The 17,758-nt window shown below is 62.6% G+C and overlaps 1 protein-coding gene across 4 annotated transcripts in view; it reads left to right on the top strand.

Annotated features, from left to right (window-relative positions):
* Positions 1-7,110: 7,110 nt before the first annotated feature.
* KCNJ12 (potassium inwardly rectifying channel subfamily J member 12) overlaps positions 7,111-17,758 on the top strand; it is a 48,098-nt gene continuing 37,450 nt past the window's right edge. For 2 of the 4 annotated variants that reach the window (XR_009050079.1, XM_057716865.1), the window contains exon 1: positions 8,796-8,865. The gene's annotated coding sequence lies outside the window, so the exon portion shown is untranslated. Of the gene's footprint in view, positions 7,152-8,795; positions 8,866-17,758 lie in introns of those variants that run through there. The other 2 variants (XM_057716863.1, XM_057716864.1) reach the window with 2 other exon arrangements.

The raw sequence follows: 17,758 nt of genomic DNA, 5'->3' as shown, positions 1-17,758 counted from the left end.
CTGAAACACCCTGAGGTCTTGGGGCCACCCCAAGAGGCAGAGGTTCTGGGTCCCCACGTTCAGCTGAGCTGCCTGCTTTGGGAATTTGAGGAGGGGCTGCTTTCTCCTCGCAGCGCACGTGTCCCATTCCAGAGACCCGTATTGTGGACAACTCCTGCCTCCTCCCGGCCTCCTGACTGGGAGGGGCTCCCCCTCTCGTCACTCTGCCTGTCTTGTCTTCTGAGTGCCAGTTTCAGGTGCTGGAGATGCTGGCTTTCCAGGGCCTTCAAGAGTAGCCAGAGGCATCAGGAGCCTCCGCCCAGATGCTGGGGAGGGACTGAGACCTGCAGTTGGAGAAGAGGGCTCCCTGGCAGATTTGGAAATGGTGAGGCCAGGAGTGAAGTCTCTTAGGGAACTCCCAATGGCAAGGCCCTGCCCGGCCCCCCACCCCAGGGCTCGGACATCCCCTTCTTGGTCTGACCCCCTGAAGGGTCACAGGGACACGGGAGCTTCTGCCAATAGACACGCGAGGCCCAGATCGAGGAGTGGTGAGCTTGGGGTTCCAAGGCACGTGGCTGCAGGCCCAGGACCGGAGTTGTGGGGTCTCGGTAGGCGTGTTGTCAGTGGGTCCACACCATCGCAGTGCCATCCCTCTGGGGGCTTCTGGCCCTTTCCTGTGCCTTAGACCCCCCTCCTCAGAATTTGGTCGTAAATGCATCAGATAACACCCAGAATTCCAAAGGAGCCAGTTGTCACAGTGACCAAAAAGCACATTTGTGATATGGTAAGCTGGGTGCTTTTTTGTGTACGCATTGATGATAAAGTTGAGTGGCACGTTTGATCCCAACCATCATTGGGGGCCAGATATGAACATAAATGACATTTGGAGAGGTCTGCAACCCGAGAGTGGGACATGAACACATCTGTGACTTTTCTTGATGATGGAGTCCTAGGTGCTGTTGCTGATACCAGGGTTTGCTGCCTTAATTTATAGTCGAAGGAAACGCTAATTTTCTGCTGTGCTTGGTAAAAATAGTGATACTCTCCCCAGTCAAACACGGGGGCCCCAAGGTCCATCCCTGACATTCTGCCTGCTCCTGCTGTCTCTGCAGGAAGAACAGCAACACCGATGATGCCATGGCCAGCGATGGACAGTGACAAGTGGTGATCACTGGTCTTTACGGAAGCCTTGCCCTGTGCCAGACACTTGGTGAGAGCTTTTCCTGCATCTTATCCTTGCCACAGTCCTGCAGGGCAAGCACTGGTATAGTCCCCATTGTGCAGAGGAATAAACTGAGGCACAGAGAAGTTAAGTAACTTGCCCAAGGTCACACAGCTTGTGAGCGATGGTGTCAGGATTTTGACCCAAGCCTGTCTGGCCCCAGAACCTGTGGCCATTACTGAACCCTCTGTGTTCACAGAGGGACGTTCCCTGGGGCTGGGCTGGGCTCTCTGGATGTGCAAGTGAGTCTCTGTGTATCACCCCCACCCCCAGGCGGGTGAATGGGTGGAAACGGAGGCGATACCCGCTGTCCCTGTGCTCTGCGTGGGCCGGCCGGGTGGGAGGGTTCCCTCCAGCCCTGAACACGGACCCGCACTGACCCTGCGGCCGAGACACCAGAAAGGGCGGAGCCTGGTCAAGGGAACAGGGTGGGCAAGGGCGTGTCGGGACCCCGTGGACCAGCCGGGGGACTGTGCCCGTCCTCAGAGCGGCGGTCCTCCTGGCCTCTGGCACGAGGCGAGGCGGTCCCTGAGGAGCTTCTGTGAGATCCGGGTCATCACAGGGTGTTTATTAATCACCACAGACAGGATGGGGTCGGGCAGCTGCACGGGAACCTGGAGCCGGAAGGAGCCGGTAGGAGCCGGTCATGGGGAGGCGTGAGGGGGGCTTCAGGATGGCTTTGTGGACCAGCCTCCCGGGCAGCAGGGAGCCCCAGAGGGGAGGGTCTCCCTCTCCCCTCAGCTTCAGGCTAGTTTTAAAATGAACTAGTGTAGCGGGGGTGGGCACGTGGAACCCTTGGAGGTGGTGTAAAGGCATAACCAACTCACAGAGCGCTGCTCCCCTCCCTCCTGTCCCCTAACCTCCCATTTCTCCTCTTGGGAGCCAGTTTCAGGTGTCTTTCCAGAAGATTCTACCCAACACCAGAGGGAGGGGGTGTGTGTGTGTGTATACATATCCTGCTTAAATAATATCCCAATGATGGCTTCCAGTCCCCTCTCTTCTGCACCGTGCTTTTCATTATGTCTTAAAGAATTTGCCCCGTTAGATTCATTCAACAGATATTTGTTGAGCACCTACTAAGTGCTGTCTCGTGGTCAACAGACCAGACCCCTGTCCTCATGAAGCCTGGTCCTCACTCCCCACAATGAGGTGTGTGCCCCCTGCCCCCCGCCACGGGCCACGTTGTCCTCACCTGCCTGGGAAGCATTGTGGACTGCTGCTGCTACAGAGTGAGAGCTAATGATGTACCTCTTGTGCTGCTGCTACAGAGTGAGAGCTAATGATGTACCTCTTGTGCTGCTGCTACAGAGTGAGAGCTAATGATGTACATCTTGGTACTTGTGTGCAAGAACATCAGTGGGATGAACTCCCAGCATCAGGAGATGTGTCTTCTTAACATGGCCAGCTGTGGCCAGATTGTGGCTGCAATGTCAGGGCTGGGCTGGAGGCGATGGCAGTGCCGGTGGAGAGGGAGATACAAGAGCCGGAAGTGGGATGTGTTTGGGGAGGGGAAGGGAGGAGCCCCCTCTGCTTCTCCTGAAGGAGCCCCCAGTTTGAGGGAGAGTCAGGCTTGGAGAGGGATGGCGATATGATGTGGGACGCCTGGGAGGCTGTGGGTGCCCAGAGCACGTGTGGGACCCGGCATGGGTGGGTGGGGAACCGGGGAGGCCACAGGAACCCCCACTGTGCTGGGCCTGTCTGAGCACCGTCCCCGGGAAAGCTGCGTCCTCTGCCCACTAGTCCAGTGAGTCACCCGAGGGCCTCCCAGGCGCTGGGCCCTGTGCTTGGGCAGCACCGTGCCCACTCTACAGTAGAGGTGATGGGGGCTCAGACAGGGAAGGCAGGAGCTGAGGCCCCAGAAACCCAGTCTCCTCCCTCCCCCCACCCCGCCTCTGACCCTGAGAAGAGCCCTTAAATAGGAGCTTCCACCCAGACTGATCCTTGGGACTGGACCTCAGGACGCCAGGGAGATTCGTCCACCCTGCCGATTTATGACATTTACAAGATAACCTCACTTAAAAAATGCTGACGTGATAAATGCTTTCTGTACAGAGTTGAAAAAAAAACAACCCAGCCCTGAAACCCACCTGTCGTACCTGTGCCAACGACTCTCCTTCCCCAGAGTGGAGGCTGAGCTCCTCTGAGGTGTCCAGTGAGGGGAGCGCACGGGCAGGAGCCCACCGGTGGCCCTGAACGCAGAGCACTCAGGAAGCAGGTGCAGACATCTGCTTCCACGCAGAAGTGAATGCGGGGAAAAGTCTCCAAACCTCCAGATGTTTTGCTTTGCTGATGCAAATATATCTGTAGTTTTTCTTAACATAAGTAGGGTCATGTGGTAGGCCCTATTCTGCCTCTTGATTCTTTGGTGGGGGGTGAGGCAGGGGAGACAGGGTGTCTTGGCCAATTCAGTCTCTGTCGTCAGGCCTTCCAGATCTACCTCTGTTTCCGAGTCAGGCCAGATCAGAGAAGAGGAGACCGAGGCAGAGGGCTCCAGCCCTGCCCCCTTGTGGGCATGGAGGGGTGAGGGGCTGGTTCTGGCGGCGGAGGCCCCGCCCGTGGAGGGCTGGCCCCTGTGGGCCTGCGATGGGCGGGCGCAGGGAGGAGGCGGGCCGCGCCAGCCAGGGCTGGGGCTGGTGATTGGCCGGATTATCCCCGCGGGGAGGCCTCCCTGGGGAGAGCGATCTTTGAGAACCCAGCAACTGCCCTCCCTCTGTTGCCCTTCCTGTCTGCCAGCCTGGGGCCCGCAGGCCATGCCCGCCCCCCTGGAGGAAGGGAGGGGGGAAAGGGAAGCGCAGCAGGTGGCCTCAACTGCACCGAGTTCTTTACCCCCGTGGTTCTGCCGAGGAGGGAGGAAGAGAGGTCTGGGGAGTTTGAGGGGCCTTGTGGAGGCCTTGCTGGTCTTCTTATATCCACCAGCAACCCCTTGAAGGCACGGAGAGGAGTCTTACGACCCACCTCAAAAATCTCTGAAGTTGCAAAAGGGATTCTTGGCATTGCAAAACTCGAAGTTCAGGGATGGATCTAAAGGGCCCCAAAGGCCATGCCTGGTGTCTGTTTCTTGCACCCTCACCTCTGCTTCCCTCTGGGTGGGGATCCTCTCAGGTGGGCTCAGCCCACGTTGGGGCAAAGGTGTCCCCAGCGGCCCCTGGGAAGAGTTCCTTTCCTAGCTGAGCCCATCAGTCTTGGGGATGGTTCTCATTGGTTGGCTTTGGTCACATGTCCACCCTGAACCAATCATAGTAAAGCTCACAGCCAAGTCTGGGTCACCTGCGTTCTGGGCCAGCTGTGGTCCCAGCCAGCCCTCCAGCAAGCAGGTGGTAGAGGGCACGGCGTACGTGTGGGTAAGGTTCTCGGGAGAGGTGCCTAAGCTGTGCGAGGACGTGGACCACTGATGCCTCCCGCGTGGCCCAGCCGGGACAGAACCTGCCTGACGCGCAGGAGGTGCTGGACTGAGCGGCTCCAGGGGAGCGCAGGGAGGAGGCCTCATGGAGAGCCTCCGCAGGAGGGAAACATCAGCCGGCCAGCTCCAGGCTAAGATCAATGCCTGCTTCCTGACGCGGTGGGCGGGACTCAGGGTTCCGTTCCCAGGGCTGCCCTCCCTTGCTGAAGTTCTGCTCTCCTCAGATGGATGCTGTAGGGTCAGCCCAGGGCCTGCAGGTGCCTGGGGACAGGGGGAGTGCGTGGCTGAGCGCTCGCAGGCTGTCGCTTTCTTGACCTCCCCCTGCCATCACATCCCCGCAGTCCCCCTGACGAAGGGCCTCAGCCTCCGCCTGCACACCTGTCACGTCCTCCCAGGCAGTCCCTTCCCCTGGGCTGTGAGCACGCCGGGCGGACGTTGTCTCTGCCCTCACCCGGCTGAGATATCTTGGAGGGGACAGTAAACGAGATGCTGCAGAAAGTGGCAGCTGGGAGGGAGGTAAAACGGGGGATGGGAGACTCTGGGTGCCCTGAGCTGCCCCCGAAGGAAGAACAGTCTGGGGAGAGAGCCCAGCAGCAGAGCCAAGCCAGCGGTGCTGAGGCTGGCTGGCCGGCCAGTGTGTTGGGAACAGGGAGGCTGGGGAGGGGGAGCACGGGGACTCTGGTTCTCAGGCCTGCCCTGGGAGGGCGTGAGCCCGTTTTGTGTCGTAAGGTTCTCCTACTGAGCAAGGAGAAACCTGGGCAGGCTCGTGGGACGAAGCAGCCCCAGGGGGCTGTGACTGCGAGGAGTCCTGGGCTTGCCTTCAGGCAGCAGCCTGCAGGGCAGGGCGCGGAAGCACCAGTGAGGGGCCACCTGGTGTTCACATCTCAGCCGACGGTTACTCTGCGCGGGTGTTGTCAGGTTACGACGTGAGTATCACAGGAGCTGGCAGCTCTGAGCCTGCTGGCCACTCAGACCAGTAAACCCCAGCCTGCAGGGCTTCCCTACCCACCCCTCCGCTGCTCCTCGTGGCTCTGTGTCCTTGGGCGCAGCCTCCTGTCTCTGGGCCCCACGTTCCTCAAACGAAGGAGGGATTCCAAATGGGCCGAGGGGTTCTTTGGCCTCCTGGCCTGTGGCTCTGAGAACGCCCGGCTCAGCAAATGTTTCTTGAACAGCTGCTGTGCGCCCTGCCCAGGGCTGGCAGGGCCTGGGCCCCACCCTGGAGCAGAAGAGAGAATTTCAGAGTAAGAGAAACCTGGCCACACTTGGAGGGTGCTGGGAAGGGCTGTCCGTAGCCAGAACTTCTGCTGTGTGCAGGAAGCCTGCCTCCTCTTGCCTTACTGGCTTCTCATGCAGCCGTGGGAGGGGGATTATTTTACAGAGAAGGGAGTGGGACCTCACCGGGGACAGGTCCAAGGTCACCCTACCTGCCCCTGCTTGGCCCCCTCCACACCAGAGGGAGGTGTGATGCCCCCACTGCTGTGGGCAGTGCCCTGGGAGGGCCGTGAGCCCTCTGCCCACAGATGGGAAGCCCCAGGCCCCTCTGTCCTTCAGTCCCTGCACCAGGACACAGGAGTGCCTCCCCAGGGAAGCTGGCCTCCCTTGTTGCCCAGCCAAGGGCTGTGTGTCCAGGGCCCAGAGAGGCTGCTGGTGGGGTGCAGCTAGGGTTGGGAATTGAGTTCTTAATTCCCAAAGAAGAAGAATGGAAGGGAAGTAAGAAAGCAGAGTCGGAAGGGCGGCAGCCTAAGGAGGTAGGCTCCCACCTCGGGGGGACCTCGGGGAGGATACTCGCTGGTCTGACCGTAGCTCTGGGGGAGGCTTGGGCCCAGGGGGATGACCAGCTTGCCTTCCACTGGCCCTGCTGGTGAGCAGCTGGGGGGGGGCTCTGTGTGTTTGGGGTGTCCTGGGGCTGAGGCTGCCCTGGGAGCACCCCCTTGTCCCATGAGCTGCCAGAATCCTAGACACAGAGTTGCCCCCCAGGTATTCCTGTCCATTCGCCAGCCGAGACCGTGTGCGGGAATCGTCTCCCAGCTGAGGGGCATGCCGGCTCCTCTGTGGATCCTGGGTGGGCTCTCACAGGATGGGTGTCTTGGGGCCCCTTCCTCCCGAGGGGGAACTGTGCTCTCTGTCTTCTGGGGAACCAGGCAGGGGAGGGTGGGGAGCCACTTCCCTCCTCGGTCACTGTGAGGGAGAGGGAGGAACAGTTTCCTGAGAGCTTATGGCCCCCTGGGAGCTGGTCTCTGAGGAGGAGAAAAGCAGGACACCGTGTACCAGTCGGGGCAGGGTGGAGGCACGGGGCTGGAATCTCCTGGAGTGCCCCTCCTCTCTACCACAGCCCCTCGAAGCCGTCAAGGCAAGGGGCGGGGGCTCTCGTTCTGGGGACAGACCCGCGTCTGGACTTGTGAAACGGCCCGCGGCGTGGGGACAATGAAGTGTTGTCGTGAGCCGGCACTCGGTCAGCATCCGGGGTCTACCTAGCCGTGAGCCTGCCGAGGGCGTTAGGTGCGCTCTGTCGTCAGTCCTCCCTGCAGCTGCACGACGAAGGCGGAGAAGGTGAGTCGCGGAGAGGTGAGGGGATCTGCCTCGGCAGCTGGGCAGAGGGCCTGGCGTGGCTCCAGCCCTGGGCGGGCTGGGGCGAGTTTCCTGGGTGGCCTCGGCCAGGCCGAACCCACCAGCTGCCTGGGGCCGGGAGCCTGGCGCTGGTGGGGCCTGCACACCGCTCTGTCTGAGCTGCCGGCGATCTGGGCGGCGGCCAGTAATCCCTCCTGCTTGGTCAGAATCCTGCAGCCAGTCCTCCTGCTGCGCAGACACATAATTATATTTCACATTAAAGGGGACGCTGGAGGCTGAGGAGGCCAGAGAGCCCTTTGAGGCTTGTGCTCCGGGCACAAACCTGCCTCCTTGCCCCAAATCCGAGGCCCCAGAGCTGAGCAAGGGGTCAGACTGGTGATAAAATGGGGTCTCCCGGGCCAAGGCCCAGCCGGGCAGGTCCGTCTGCCAGGATGAAAGGACTGGGCCCGGCGAAGGCTGGGAGATCTGAGGCCCAGACAATAGGCCCCAGGAGGCTTGGAGGGCAGGGCTTGTGGGGACAGGCTGGGAAGAGGCAGAGGCAGGGGTGGCAGGAGAAGAGGGTCACATGGGGGTTAGGTCCCCTGAGAAAGAGGGCAGGGGGAGGAGCACCAAGAGAAAGCAGGAAACGAAAAAGCCAAGCAGAGCACAGGATGAGGAGAGATGCTGTTACCGAGGGGGAACTGTGTGTGTGTGAGTGTGCATGCCTGGTGTGCGATGGGAGACGCGTCCATGGGAAGGCACAAGCTGGGGTCTGTGTGCACAGGTGCCTCCTGCAGCTGCCGCCCTGCAGGTGCATGCTTGGGTGGGTGTGTGCTGCACCTGTGCACCTGCAGCCATCATGCACCTCCCGGCATGCATTTTGCATGTGCGGATCCGGACGTCTGCACTTGTGCACTTGGCTGCGTGCACACGTGTGTGCAAGATTTCCTCGCCCGTGTATGCGTTCGCCAGGCACCTGTGTGGATCTCTGGGCGGACATGCCTCCGTGTGTGTGCACGCGCGCGCGCTCCCGGGCGCAAGTGGCTGGCCGTGTGTCTGTGCGCGGAGGGGGCAGCGGCCGGGCCGACCGGCCAGGCCTGGGCCGCGGGGGCGGGGGCGCGGGGCGCGGCGCGGGGCGGGCGTGCTCTCGGCGGAGAGTTGGAGTGGGTGCCGAGCCGGGCTCTGGTGACAGCCGGGCGCGGAGCTGGGTGCGCGCTGAGCCTCAGCCTCCCGCCGCCTCCTCGCCCTCCGTGCCGCTCTGCCCGCTTCTCGGGGCCTTGCCTCTGCCGCCGCCTCCCCGGGCACGGTAGCCGAGGGCCAGGGCGAGGGGCCAGGGCGGCCGGAGCGGGCCGGGAGGCGCGGGGCGCGCGGCGTGGGGGGAGCACGGCCGGCCCGGCCGGGGATCGGATAGCAGCCGGCGGGGGAGGGGGTGGCCGGCCGCACGCGCCGCGGGACGGAGGGACCCACGGCAGCCGCGCCGGCCCGAGCGTGCGCCCCGCGACCGGGGGCGCCGTCCAGGCGGGTGGATCCGGGCCGCCGGCGCTCCGGCCCGACGCGGCCCCCGGCATGGAGCGCCCCCGGGGGCTGCCCTGAGGCGGCGGCGGCGGCGGCGGCGGCGGCGGCGATGCAGGCAGCGCGGCGGCGGCCGCCGGGGCCGGGAGCGGCCGCCGGGAGCTCGGAGGACGCGGGGCGCGGCGCGCCCCGGGCACGGACCGAGGTAAGCGCGCGGGGGCCCAGCTGCAGCTCCGCGCGGGCCCCCTCCCCGGCCGGGCGAGCGCGAGGGGTGCCGCACGGGGACGGTGGGGCGGCGGGCTGTGTGCGCGCGCTCCCCCCGCGCTGGTGCGCGACGGAGGAAGTGCTGACTGCCCGCTTTCCTCCCGGCCCTGTCTCCAGCCACCGCCGCCGGGAACTTCTTTCCTTGTTAACCTTCGTGCTGGGGGCGCTCCGGGAAACTTTGAGGCGCCCTCGGCCCCCCTCTGGACGACGTGCCCGAGGGGGCTCAGGAGGGAACGCGGGGAGGCGCGTCCGCGGGCGGCGTCCGTCTTACGCGTGACCTTCCCCGGAGAACCCCCGCCACCCGGGTGGGGGTGCGGAGGGGGGCGCGGACGGCGGGGGGCCGCGAAAGTGCCCCCAGGCCCAAGGGCTGTGGGTCCTTCGCGTCGTCCCTCTGGCCCACCTCCTGTGCTCTAATGGAGTGAAAACATTCTGGAAATGGTGTTCTCCGCTGGCGAGTGAGCCAGCCGACGAGTCCAGCCGCACCTTTTTTTTTTTTTTTTTTTTTTTGCTTTCAGAAGTCGGCCTTGATCGCAGAGGGGTGATCCCTTGGCCGCGAAGGCTCGCAGCTTCCAGGGCCGGTGTCCCCTCCCCGTGCTGACGTCTGCTCTGGGTGTCCTGGGGCGCGGGGAGGGGCTTGGGGTGGGGGAGCCGGCGGCAACTGGGTGGGGAGCGCCTTCGGGGCTTCGGATGGGACTTGAGGCCCCGGTGGGTGTCTGGGCTGCCTGTTCTGACGGAGTGTGCGCCCGTCATGTAAATATTTTAAAACCTGTGTTCAGAACCAGAGGTCACAGGAGAGTGTCTCTTTGGAGGTGGTCTTTGGTTTTGGGAGGTTCTCCTGCCTCCCCGCGGCCTGGATCTGCAGGGACCGGGGCCACCGTGCTCCTTGTTTCCGGGGCAGCTCTTCATCCTGGAGCACTGCGCTGCGTGGGACCTTTGCTCCTTTCTTCTCTGCTCCCTGTGCCCAGGACAGACCCTGGAATTAAATGCTGGGGACCTCCTGCCCCCCATATGCAGCGCCCGGAGCCCGGGTTCGCAGGCGCCATCTCTTGGCAGCAGCCGCCTCCTTGAAGGTGCGAACCCAGAAGGCGGTAGCCTCCAGCCCACCCGCCGCTCGTGCTGCTCTCCACTGGGACCCCAGCCTCTCCTTGTGCTGGTTTTCTCCCTGGCAGGCCCTCGTTGCAGGTCTCCGCCCTGGACCGCCACCACGTGGCCGGAGAGGGCCAGGGAGGGGAGAACCTGTGGAGTAGTGGGGGCTTCTGGTCTTTTTGTGGTATACGCCCTCCGCCATTGTGAGAAAAGGACGCCCACCTCGCACTGGGACCCCCAGAGACACTCCTCTGCAACATCCGCCCCTCAGCTTTCTGGCAGCTCCGCCCCCTCCAGTTAGGGAGCTCCAGGAGGGGGCCTTGGAAGGGCTCCCGTCTTGTGGGGCCGAGACCCCTGAGGGGAGAGCAGGGTTCAAGGGGGGAGGGGCTTGCTTGGGCACCCTTGGGGACAGGAAGGGGGTGCCGGTGTGCCGGACAGCAGGGGAGGTCCCTCTTCTCTACTGGTGTACCGCTGAGTGCATACATTGGGCACTCTATAAATGCTGGATTTTGGCACAGCAGAGCCTCCTCCCTCGCCCTGAAGGGCACGGATCTCCTCTTGGGGAAAGGGGCAGAGCCTAAGTTTGTAGGTCTATCCCTGGACCCGCTCCCATTCCCAACTGCCATGTCAGACCCCCATCAGGCTTCAGGTTGCTCAGGAGGGACCCCTCAACTTGTGTGCCTGGTGGAAGGACGTTCAGGGAACTGTGCTGTGCTGGGAAGAGAAGGTGCCCAGAGGGAGTCAGGGTCTTGCTCAAAGCCACACAGCAAGTCAGGGGTTTGAGCAGAAACCTCCATCTAACTCCCCCCAGGCCAGAGGGCTGCTTTGCCAGGCTTCCTGTCCCAGGGCCATGGTGTCCCTGCTCTCAAGTCTGCCTAAAGCAGGACGAGGTAACATTGGTGGCCCTGAGGCAGTGAAATCATAGTGACAGCAGTGATAACAGTGACAGTGACAGCAGTGCCTGCAGTTAAGCAGCCCTGGGACCAGCTCTGCCGTGGGCAGTTTCCTCTGGCCTGGCGAGGCCTCCGGTGCCCTGGGCCATGGCTGGCAGCACCGAGCATGGCACCAGGAGGCCTTGGCACAATGTCTGGGGTGGAAGCAACTGCACTGTCACTCCCAGCAACCTCTGTGGCCCTTGTCTGGCTCCAGGCTGGAGGCTGCTGGAGCCCTCTCAGGGCCCACCTGATGCCCACGCTCAACTCCGCTGCTCCCAGCGCGGGCTCGGCCATCCTCCGACAGGTGCAGTGGGTGCCTGTTGCTGGGCCCCTGCTTGGGCTTCTGCTGTGAGTGATGCCTGGGCATACCTGCCTCTCCCCTGGGGCGGCAGCTGGAACCCTGCCTCGGGCTGGCATGGAGGAGAGGCTGGGAGCGAGGCAGCTCGTGGGCAGCAGGAGGGGGAGAGGCTGGGCTGGCCGCTTGGAAGGTGTGGTGGGTGTGGGCTTGGTCCACCGGATGGCTGCTCCAGGGGAACTGGCAGTGCGGTAGGGAGACCGCCAGGGGACGGCCGAGGATGAAAGAAAGCCAGCCTGAAACGGGGCCGCGGGCAGGGCAGGAGGCCCGGAGGCTTCAGAGGCGCCGTGGGGGTGGGGCTGGGGGTGGGGCTGGGCGCAGGCAGGAGGGTTTTCCAGAGGATCTAGGGCTGAGGGCCCAGCACGGCCAGCTGGTTTCATTTCCCAATGGTCTGCCAGTGTAGAGGGTGGCGGGATCTCTGTGAGGCCCAGGGAGGCTCTGGGAGAGGCTGGAACGCTGCTCGGACCCAGAGCCCCCCTTCCTGCATCCCACAGACACCCTGCCCAGATGTGCCTGTGCAGCGGGCTGGCTCCGGGGGCCGCCCCCACCCAGGGCTGGTCGCCTACAGGCCCTGGTGCCTGCCTGCCATCGCAGCTCCCAGGGTGCTGTGTGCTCGGGACCTGCTTAAGGCCCGGCATGCAGTAGGTGCTCAGTAAATGCTTGCTGGGTCTGTGTCTAGGCTGCTTTCTCTGCCGCAGAGGCCTCCGTGGGGGCTGTGGGGGGACTGTGAGCTCCTGGGGTGGAGACCCGGGTGCCCCACTGCTCAGATGTGGCCCCGGTGCCGTGTCTGGCGTATAGAAGGTGCTTGATAAACGGTGTGGAGTGAATGGAGACCCAGCCCTTGTCCTCAAGGGTCTCATTGTTTTGGGGGAGACTTTAGGGCAGACAACTAGGGCAAGTGAGGCCGGCGGCCTGACTGCGGCCGAGTCCCTTCTCCTGCTGGGCCTCAGTTTATCATCTGTGAAGTAGGATGGAGGCGCCAGGTGGGGAGGCTTCTGAGAGGGCCAGGATGGGAGCGTGGACGTGGGAGCCTCTGTGGTGCCAGAGCCTTGACGTCTGCATCCAGTCCAGCTTTTCCTTGGGCGGGGGTGGGGCGGGGGGAAACTGAGGCCCCGAGAGGGTAGGGGAGGGTTCCACGGGGGAGGAGGGCCTCCCTCTCCCCCTCCTGGTGTGTTGGCTTTACCCACCTGCCCGCCCTGCTCTCTGCACTCGCCCCGCCGATGTTCTGCATCTCAAGGCTTCCTGGCCACCTGCTGAAGTGGTAGCTGCAAAGGCCGCGTGAGGCTGTGGGGGCCCTGGAGACCTGGTCCGGCCCCCTAATGAGCCTTCAGCCCTGTAGCGCCAGACGCAGTTCCCGGTGCAAGGCCTCTAGGTCTTGGGCTGCAGACCTTCCTCGCCCTGGTCTGCGGGGCCCCACAGTCTGGTCCCTGCTGCTGCCTTCCCCTCGGGCCACCCTACCTCCCTCTCTGTTGTGCCTCCAACACACCAGGCCTGCTCCTGCCCCAGGGCCTTTGCACTTGTCACTCCCCTCTGCCTTGAATGTTCCTCTGCAGATCTCCACGTGGCCCCCTCCTCATCACCTTCAGGTCTTGCCCAAATGCCACCTGCACCACGAGGCCTCTCGTGGCTCCCCTGGGCCACACCGCAGCCTCCCTTTCCCCACCTCCTCCTCCTGCTTTTTTCTTCCGAAGAACTTAACACCATCTGCCACATTATTGTTTTATCTTATTGACTGTCCGTCTCCCCTGGCGCGTAAGCACCTTGAGTGCAGGGTAGGCACTGTCTCCCGAGCTGACCTCTGGGGCGGAGCTGGCCCCCTCCAGCTTGCCTGTGGCTGTGGCCCCCATGCTGCGAGGGGGTGTCCTGAGGGAGAGGATGCTGGGACATCCCCACTGTGGGAATGGGCAGCCTGTGCCCCAAGAGGGACAACCGCAGCCAAAGGTGGCACGGCGCTCTAGGAGCAAGGTCGGGGGCAGTGGCTGGGACCCTCTGCCCCCGGAGCCTCCTCACAGCTGCTGGGAGCCTTCCCCAGGAGAGCTGGGCTGAGGCGGGGCTGTGGCATGTGGAGGTAGTGAGGTACCGAGCTGTGTGTGTGTGTGTGTGTGTGTGTGTGTGTGTGTGTGTGTGTGCACGCGCGCGCGCGGCCGAGGTCAGGGAGGGGCTGTGTGCGTCCCACCCCTGCCCACCTCCCCTGCTTCCAGCTGCAGCCCAAGCCCCCTGAGCTGGCGGCTCTAGCCCTGCCATTCGCTAGCACTTAAAGCAAAAATAAATCACTGCCAGCAGCTGGCGTTCTGGGTGGCAGCCGCCACACCCCCCCCCCCCCCGCCCCTGCCCCTGCGCCTCCGGGCTCTTGGTTCCAGGCCAGGCTGGGCCAGGGGGCAGTGAGGGGAGCTGGCTTCATCTGGCCTTTTCACAGGACTAGGGGCTGACAAGGCCCAGAGAGCTCAGGGCCTGGCTGGGTGGCGTGGAGGGCAGAGATGGATGGACGCTGGTGACTCCCGAGGGGGCCAGGATCCGGGGGCAGGTGGGGGTGCTCAAAGGTGGGGCTTCCCGGGGGCCCGGGCCATGGCCTTGTGGAAGCAGGGTGTGGCAAGGGCCCTGGGACCCCTCTTCCACGACACCCTTGGGACCAGCCCCTGGACATCTCTTTTCTTGCCGGCCTCTCCCTTTCCTTCTCAGAGAGCCCCGGCGGTCTTCGTCTGGTGACTCTTGGTCACACAGGCCCTGAGGAGGTCAGAATTCAGCACTGTTCGTGCTTTCGACAATTAAGTCTTGAGTAGGTGCCACTGCTTTGCCTCATGCCTGGGAACTGATGGCTGGGTTGGGGGGCAGGGTGAAGGAGCACGTGAACAGACACTTAAGGAAGGATAGACCTCGTCATAGTCTCTTGCTAATTGTCACAGTTTTTAATGACCAGAGTGCCACAGGGTTATGGTGACGCATCACACAGTCGTAAGGAAGGAAAATGGATTTCTGTTTCTCAAACCTTGTCTCCCCCTCACCCCACCCCAAACCTTTATGCTCCTGAGGTGCCTGTCGTTATAGAACCTTCTGGGTTGTCCGAGTGCTTAACGACACGTGGACCTCGTTATGTACACAAGCCAGCAGCTGTGGTGCCCTCTCTCCCTCTTCTCTGCTTTCTTGTCTCTCCAGCCCTGCTGCCCCTGCTGGTGCCCCGGGCCCCACACTCAGGGGCTTTATCTTCTCTCCTTTGATGGCCGTTGACTTCAGGGCTGACTCAGCGTCTTGGGACCATAGAGTCCTAGCTGTGGAGCCTAGGAATGCACTCAGCCACCCAAGTTTGCCGGCGACGGGCTCTGAGTTGTGGAGTTGTGGCCTCTTTGGGAGAGAGAGCCTGGAATAGCAGAATTGGCATGTCTTAGACCTGGGAGCGGTGCTGGATCTTTGCTGGGGTACCTCCCTCCTCAGACCCCTCGGGAAGCCGTTGGAGAACCCAGATCTCCTGGCTCCGTCCCCAGAAGTTCTGGTTTCGAGGGCCTGGGGGGGAGCCTGGGATCCTGCGCGTGCAGTCTCCCCAGCAGCGCAGCCCCAGCCCAGCCACCGTGGGAAGATCGCCCTGCTGCAGCCCCGTCCCTGGCCCTGGGTCAGCCCCGGCTCCTCTGGGCCTCAGGGACCGCACAGCTCAGCGTGGACAAATGCGAGGCCAAGGCCAGCGCTGTGCTTGAGCCCTGCGGGGAGGGCCCTGGCCAGGCTGCTGCTCTGAGGTCCTCGGCGGGGGCAGGCCTGTGCTGGGCACTCAGTCACCCCTGACCCGCCTCTAAGCTTCGAGTCCGGTGCCAGCCCCGTCACTCCTGTCACCGGGTTTGAGAGAAATTGGAAGGAGAGCCCTGCCTGACTCCACCAAGGGCCCCCGTGGAAAGGGTCTGAGAGGGTGTTAGTTTTTCCTGTGCTGGTCCTGAGCCTCAGTCTCCCCGTGTGTAAAGTGGACGTGAACATCACGGCCCCGTCTGGGCATCTCTTTTCTCATCCCTTTTCCGTTTCAGCTCTGCGATCAGGGCAGCCTCCTCTCTCCCTGCCCCCAGCCCCTCTGCAGGCCGGAGGCTCAACGGTGCCCATCACCTCGGCGTGCTGTGCGCCAAGCTGTCGGCAGCATCTGCCTGGCCGAGGTGGCCAAGTTCTCCCCTTTGCCCCCTCCCCCCACCCCGGGCCCCAGGGGCCTTCAGGACCCCTGGAGGGGGTACCTCCAAAAGTCCCCGGCAGCCATGGAATGACCCAGCCCCTTCCTGGGGCTTCACAGCAAAGGAGACCCCAGCCACCCTCTTCCTCTCCTCTGTCGGCCCTGCCAGCTGGAGCCTCATGGCACTTGTGGGGTTTGGCCCCAATTCTACAGCAGATGCCCCGGCCCTGAGGCTCCAGAGCCAGGTGACCGGGTCTTGTCCCGACCCAGCTGCCCTCCTGGTGGGTCTCAGGGGTCCCCTACGCACCCTGCCGCAGATCAAGCCCTGGTGGATGGGGAGTGGAGGCGGAGCAGCACCCTTGGGAGCTGTGACCCCAGCCTTTGGCCTCCGTCTGCTCAACTGGGAACTGGGAACACAGGGGAAGTGGCTGAACAAACCCACACACCCGACACGTCTGCACTGCCCTGTGCAGAGCAGCTGTCCGGTGGGATGGTCAGTCAGCCCGGTCCAGAGGAGAAAGCAGAGGTGGGATGGCGGGGAGCGGGTGGGGTCTGTACCACTTTCTTTCATAACAAGTCACCACAAACTAGGGGGCTGAAAACAAAACGGATTACTGTCTCTTAGTTCTGGGGGCCAGAGTCTGAAATCAAGATGTCGGCAGGGTTGCTTCCTCCTGGAGGCTCCGGGGAGGATCCGCCCTGGACCTCTCTCTCCGGCTCCTGTGGCTGCTGGCAGCCCTTGGGGTTTCTTGGCTGGTAGACGTGTCCCTCCAGTCTCTGCCTCTGTCTTCCTGTGGCTTCTGCTCCCTGCATCTTCTCTCCTCTCATGAGGACGCTGTCATTGGATTTAGGGCCGTCGTCATCCAGGATGGTCTCCTCTCCACATCCTTAGCTTCATTATACCTGCAAAGATCTCTTATGTGAATAAACTCACATTCACAGGTGCTGGGGGAGCCATCCCTCAACCCAATGCACATGGTCAACCTGGATGTGCTGCCCTGTGTCTTGGCTTTTTTAAGAAAAAAAAATATTTTTAACACTGCATCTTGGAGACCCAAGCACGTACAGTGTGCTTGGTGAGCGCTGCTTACCAGCTGTGGGTCCCGGGGAGACTGCTTGGCTGCTCTGTGTCTCCGCTCGCTCATCTGCCGCAGGGAGGTACTCACAGTCCTTCTCCCCGTCAGGCTGCTGGAGCGATCAGAGGAATTGCACAGGGGAGGCGTAGCAGCTGACCCCTTTGATTAGCACATCAATCAGCAAACCGGTTTTAAGGTCTACCCAGTATTCCCCGCATTGGGCTGGATTTCTGTTCCGTGGGCCTGCCTCACTCCTTCCGGGGCACTTCCAGCCCTTGGCTGTTATCGAATGTAACGCTGCTGTGATCGCCTGGGTACTGAGGTCCTCGTGCCAGGGCCGTCCAAGCAAAAGGCCCAGAAGCGGCCTTGCTGGGTCGGAGGGCTTGTGCCTTGTGGCTGTTAGAGCTACCACCGCTGCAGCCTCCAAGGGTGGTCCCTGCCCCGCCCCTTGCAGAGCTGAGCGTGCCTGGATCTCACCGTGGCCTCCACTCCCTCTGTCTTAGAGCCAGTGGAGTGCTTCTTCCTGTTGAAACGCATTTCTGTCGTTCCCTTCCTGGCAGCTGCCGGCTCCTGCAGGGCCGTTATTTCCCTGACCTTCGTCCTCCCCCAGCGTGAGGTCTTCAGGAGTTGGGTGGTTGCCCCTGTCGTACGCGGGACCCGTTCTCATCCTGGTGGGTCCCCATGGCTAGCTCCAGGGATGGGGCGTAGCTGCCCTGTGTCCAGATGCCAACACCGAGGCTCAGAGAGCTTGCATAGCAGCCCAGCCCATCTCTAGCAGTCTGACTGGCCTGGAGCCCAAGGGACCTCCTCAGGTGTCCAGTTTCCCTGCAGACTTGCTGTCAAAGGAGGGAGAGGGCTGGGTTTCACTCCTGCTGGTCCCCCAGCCCTGGCTCCATCCCGGGCTGCCAGGCAGAGTCCCTCTGGAAATGGCTGGTGTGCTGACAAACCGCTGTGATCCCTTGGCCTGAGGCCATGTGCCCTGGGGGCCTGGGTGTCTTCGGCCTCCTCCCTTGGCTCCTGGCAACTGTCAGCATATTTTGGGGACTTCAGCAAAATGCCTGACTTGGTGGTGGATTCAGCACCCCATGGTGTTACTGGTGCCTTTATTTCTCAGGAAGTGCCGTGATGTTTCGCTGAGACTCGGCACACCAAAATAAGAATGAAGTGACTGTTTACTCTGTGTCCTGTGGTGCCAGGTGCTGCATTCAGTGCTTTCCCGAATATCTCATTTAATTCTCAAAATG

This window comes from Hippopotamus amphibius, chromosome 17 (genome assembly GCF_030028045.1).
Source record: "Hippopotamus amphibius kiboko isolate mHipAmp2 chromosome 17, mHipAmp2.hap2, whole genome shotgun sequence".
NCBI classification, from domain to species: Eukaryota; Metazoa; Chordata; class Mammalia; order Artiodactyla; family Hippopotamidae; genus Hippopotamus; species Hippopotamus amphibius.
This window is presented reverse-complemented; position numbering and strand designations above follow the sequence as displayed.